General features: G+C 41.7%; 1 non-coding gene across 1 annotated transcript; it reads right to left on the bottom strand.

Moving 5' to 3' along the window:
* Window positions 1–5348: 5348 nt before the first annotated feature.
* Window positions 5349–5421, bottom strand: trnak-cuu (transfer RNA lysine (anticodon CUU)). The gene has a single exon. It is a non-coding gene; the product is annotated as a tRNA-Lys (tRNA).
* Between the last annotated feature and the right edge of the window lie 559 nt (window positions 5422–5980).

Below are 5980 nucleotides of genomic sequence, written 5' to 3'. Positions count from 1 at the left end.
TTGTACTTCTTTAAAGTACAGATGACGTACAACGGACGTTTCGCTTCTTATCCAAGATGCTTCTTCAGCTAACTAAAGTCTTACCGGTAGTATCAGCCCTATATATATCCCTTCTGTCCAGACAAGGCGGTGCCGGATACTGCTATGATAGGTCCCTGCTCTCAGGTTAGGGGGAGCAGAGAACTACTCCCTGCGTAGGGCCAGTAGGGCCCTACGCAGGCTGTTGTACGAACGATCCAAATTGAACCTCACCCCACCATATCGGTTTCGTGAAGGATTTAGCTGTTTCATGAAAATCGCTTCTTTTATTCCCCTTTCAAACCATCTATGTTCTTTCGCTAAGATTTTAACCTCATTGTTATCAAATGAGTGGTTGCTAGCTTTTAGGTGCATATGTGTGCCGATTGAGGCTAATCTGTACATGGAAGAGATGTAGATACAGGCCCTCTCATCCTTCCCGGGGACAAAACCTATTTTTATCACCCACCTGCCAGCTTATTTTGGAGCCAGGGCATGTTTTTCTCTCCAAAAACAAAAAAGGAAAGACATGAAGAAAAATGTATTAATGCTTTCAAGGACATTGATTACTTATCATGTCATCAGGTTAAAACAATGCAGTGTGTCAACATAATGCCAACCAGAATGATCTTGAAATGAATGCAGCCAAAGCTTAAAAAAATCATTATCTTTCTGCATATTCTAGGCATGTGCACATAAAATGTTTTCCTGGCCAGGTTCCTCCCCAGACTTTTTACAACCATCTTATCCAACAGCCATTAACGCGTTTCCTCCTCTTTTAATCTTTAGTTCTCTGTCAAACTGACAATGCAAGACCTCAGCCCTTTAATGGCCTTTATTTTCAAGCCTACATTTCTTCTCCAACAATATGTGCATGTTAATTCACATTTGCATCCCAGACAATAGCAGTGAGCCCAAAAAGCAATATAATAGATGGAAGCGTAAAGATTTGTGACCAGGGTTGATTTATGTACAGCTCGAAACAAACTAAAGGTGTTGGGTTGCTTGTGCAAATATCACTGAGAATGATGAGCTGCCGAAATAAAAAATAAAAAAATGCACATTGTATTTTTGAAGAGGCTCTGTGTAGCGCACCATTAATGCTTTGTGAAAGGCTGGGCACATTGTGATAACAACCCTGAAGCTAGTAATTAAAACCTGGTGCATGTCGAATATCCAATTTTATCTAATGGGCAGCAGTGCATCACATTGAGTCATGGTCAACACATGAAATAACCAAACAGGCTAAATAATATCCCAAATTAACCGTTTGAATCAGACATGGTTTTACCGCTGATTGTAGAAGGAGATCCTTAAAAACTAAACATGTCTGCATGTATGGGTGTAAAAAAATTATGCACAGCGAGCAGCATGCATGCGAGAAGGAAACACAAGCAACAGGTAACACTTTAGGCATGCAACACAGAAATTTTTGTGGTCTGTGTCTAATCCTGGTGTGAATGACAATGTCACAGTTAGATTAGATGAGATTAGATGTCTGTGTAAACTCTCAGTCGTACAGGAGTGGTCCATCGATGAGAAGGTTTCTTCAGCCGTCATCTGTACAAATTTGAAGGTTTTGGACGTTTCGCCTCCTATCCAAGAGGCTTCGTCAGCGAACTAAAGTCTGACTGGTCGTATCGGCCCTATTTATATATGTCGTATCGGCCCTATTTATATATCCCTAAAGGGATATATAAATAGGGCCGATACGACCAGTCAGACTTTAGTTCGCTGACGAAGCCTCTTGGATAGGAGGCGAAAAGTCCGAAACCTTCAAATTTGTACAGATGAAGGGACATACAAATAGGGCCGATACGACCAGTCAGACTTTAGTTCGCTGACGAAGCCTCTTGGATAGGAGGCGAAACGTCCGAAACCTTCAAATTTGTACAGATGACGGTTGAAGAAATCTTCTAATCGATGAGCCTTTATTTGTTTTACAGTGGAGAAATTTACATTTTCACAGCAGGAAAACAAAATACAGGAGCTGCGGTAAAGGTAGCCACTCTCGTGGCGCCATCTTGAAGTCAAAAACAGTAATGTCTTGTCTGCCATCTAGTGGAGGACAGTGTTTTTACAACATAAAACCGAAGGGGCAGAGGCAGTATTCTGTGATGTTTTTGCAATGCGTGTGGGTACGAGTCTGGGGGTGACATCTTGCATTGAAATGGTGTGTCCAATAAAAACTTTGGTTGTATTAGTTTACACAGATTGTCTTGTTTTGATTTATATGAGGAGGAGGTCATCTATGCAAAAATGTGTCATTCCAAAGAATTCTCATGCACTGTGTGTGCGTGTGCGTGTGCGTGTGTGTGTGTGTTTGCGTGTGTGTGTGCGCGTGCGCGCGCGTGTGTGTGTGCTTGTGTGTGCGTGTGTGTGTGTAGGGGGGGGGTTAATTGCTTTATGACACAGACATGCTATGAGGGTATAAACAAAGGCAAAACATTTTCTTAATCACAGCCAATTGTTGTTCACTAATATCGTCTGGTTGACTCCATTGCAGCAGATCCTGTTTAATCTCATGATATACCACATCAAACCTGAATTATCTCCAGTCACACGAAACTCAGTTGAGGAGAAAGACATAATTGGATTCACAAATGTGTGATTTGATAACTTTTTGATGACAATGATAGCGTATATCATGGTACATATTTTTGACTTCAGGAATTGCTTTGTCCCATGCTTGCTTCTTTTTTTGTCATCTGAAACAGTTCTTCTTTTCAATTGACTAATTTCATTTGATTAATTTCTTTCACGACTTGTCCAAATTAGCGACTAGTGATACCACAAGCTGCAAAGGCTTCACAACTGTGAAGCATGCAGAGGACTAATGCAGCTTGTGGCAACCTCTCCGAACCCTGAAGTAGCAGGATGACCTATTATAAAGATGCGTACTGACTTACTCACACATGACGTGTCCCATCCACAAACAGACTGTCGATAGAGACATGGCTGTGGGCCAGCTTCATACGAGGCTTAAACATCAAAGAAAATATCCAGGGCTTGACTTATTCTGCGTAATGCCACAATCTGAGTGAGATCGGACCTCAATCAAAATACAGTGATACATCATTTTACGAACGATTTAGCTAATGAACTTTTCGACTCACGAACATTAAATTTGCGAGAATGAACTCGGCATACAAACTAGTTTTTGGGAAACACACGGAACGCCACAATGGCTGGCGGACTAGTTTTTGGCGGAAGAACAGCAAACCACGGCCGAACATTGCTACCGTGAGAGCCTTTTCCACACACCCTTTCTCTGAGTGCATATGTGGCATACGTGGTTCGTTCCCTGTGACTGTAAAGTGACCTTGAGAGATTTGAAATGCGCTTGTAAATGAAATGTATTATTATTATTATTATTATTATTATTATTATTATTATTATTATTATTATTATTATTATTATTATTATTATTATTATTATTATTATTATCAAGGATACTTTGCTATTATGGGACCGAACAAGACCCCACCACAGGCTAATGTTCAGCCAGTGGGTGAGGGTATTATCACCGAGAAAACACTTCACTCGGATATCATCAAGATGCAACTACATCAACGACCATCACAAATGTAATTAAAATGACTGTATTATACAGTACAGTTTATTTCTTTTATTACAATCCAATAGCACATTTACTATACATAAAATAAGGTATATTCTGTCGAGTTTTAAGGCTTATTTAGTTAAAAAATATGTCTTATGGGGACCTGGAAACAGATTATTCTCATTTTTAATGGTTTCCTATGGGAAATTAATGTTTGGAAGACACACTTTTCGCCTTACACACACTTTTTTGGGAACCAATTCAGTTCGTAAGCTGAGGTATCACTGTAAAAGTGTTCATTAAGACTGAGAAAGACTAAGGTACTGTCACAATTTGCATGACAATGTCAGAGTTGGGAGCCTTGCCTGTATTATGTTGCTGCGGTCACCAACATTCAATGTAAACACGTGAAAATAGTTTAATACCTCATTTAAAAATAGAAAATTGAAAAAAAATATGAAATTGGACATCTGTGAAATACAAGGATGTGAAAACACATTTACTGCACATTGATCCTCAACACTGGGACATCACAAGGGGGTGTACTCAGCCCCCCCTCTCTCCTGTTGACTTGTGACAGCTGCTCCATTCACCTCGCAAGACATTTATAAAATTTGCTGATGACAAAACCATTGTAGATTGATTTAAAAACAACAATGACTCATCCTGGAGGATCAGTTATGCATCCCGCATCTGAGGAGATCACATGAGACCTGTCATGATCTGGTTGGCAACCAACTGCAGGTGGCGCTGTCGGCCCCGCCTGCACCTGCACAGGTGCTGGTCGTCCCGATCAGTGGCAGACTGCCATGTTCGGATTGGCGACCAACGGGTAGCGTTATCAGCAGGTGCTGGTCGTTCCAATCAGTGGCAGTCAAAAGGACTCCCGGCACGACCATTCGCCAATATATATATTATATATATATATATATATATATATATATATATATATATATATATATATATATATATATATATACAGTAAAGTCTCGTTATATCGATATAACCGGGACTATCGATAATCCAATCCAATATAACATAAAATGGCCATGAAATAAAATAATTCCAAACTCATAATCTATCATTATGATTTTGGTGCAGAAAGCAGTTTTACAGCATTAATGTGGAGCCTCATGAAAAATTAGTGCTCAAGTTGGCATGCTTGATGTTTCATTTGGGTTTGTGTATACTCAGAGGGCGATTCTGGCCGCACATTTCATTGCCTTCTGAGGTCATCCAATTAGAATTGCAGAAAGTTAAAAGAACCAAATTTAAACAGACATTAGAATTATTCCATCCATCCATTTTCTGATGCTCTTTATCTTCATAAGGGTCGTGGTGCGTGCTGGAGCCAATCTCAGCTGTCTTCGGTTAGTAGCGGGTAGAACCTGAACCGGTTGCCAGCCAACCGCAGGGGACACAGAGACCTCCAACCATTTGTGCTCGGAGATGAGTGTCGGGCGAATGGAAGTCTCTGAATTGTCACTTGGTGTGAGTGTTAGCGATGATGGTTGATTTTCTGCGTGTTCCCTGCGATTGGCTGGCAACCATTTCAGGGTGCCAGTGCCCAAAGACAAATGGGATAGGCTCCATCCATCCGTTTTCCAGACCACTTTATCCTCATTACGGTCGCGGGGGTGCTGGAGCCTCTCCCAGCCGTCTTCTGGCACTAGGAGGGGGACATCCTGGATTGGTTGCCAGCCGATCAGAATCAGAATTAGAAAGCCTTCAATCGTCCCACAATGGGGAAATTTGCAAAACGTGTAGTCGCCTAACGTGGGGCATGAACCCACGACCCTGAGATTAAGAGTCTCATGCTCTACCGACTGAGCTCGCAGGGCATACAGAGACAAACAACCAGTCACTCTCACACTCACACTTAGGGACAATTTAGAGTGTTCAATCAGCCTGCCATGGATGTTTTTGGAATGTGGGAAGAGACCGAAGGACCCGGAGAAAACCCACGCAGGCACGGGGAGAACATGAAAACTCCACACAGGGAGGCCGGACCGGGTCTTGAACTCACGAACTCTGCACTGTGAAACCGGCGTGCTAACTACTTGACTACCGGGCCGCTCCATCTTTAACATCATCCTGTAAACCAAGGGTCAGGAACCTTTTTGACTAAGAGAGCCATAAAAGTAAAATATTTAGAAATGTTTTTCAGTGAGAGCCACAACACGCTCGCGCGCATGCGCGCGCGCACGCACACAGACACGCGCACAAACGCACGCACGGCTACTTTTCAACACAAAGTCAGAATGTATTATTTAAAATAACTTTGTGATAGTACTCACCGTTAACATGAATGGTTTTCCGTTCCCCATGATTGGGAAAAATCCAGCAAAACGATCGGAATGAAAGTTAAATTGTGTGCCCATAGGCGAAGTTACTGCTAGC

Source organism: Hippocampus bargibanti, linkage group LG16 (assembly GCF_051943395.1).
Source record: "Hippocampus bargibanti isolate YZ-2025 linkage group LG16, ASM5194339v1, whole genome shotgun sequence".
In the NCBI taxonomy this organism is placed as follows: domain Eukaryota; kingdom Metazoa; phylum Chordata; class Actinopteri; order Syngnathiformes; family Syngnathidae; genus Hippocampus; species Hippocampus bargibanti.
Note: the sequence above shows the minus strand (reverse complement) of the source record. Positions and strands in the feature narration are given on the sequence as shown.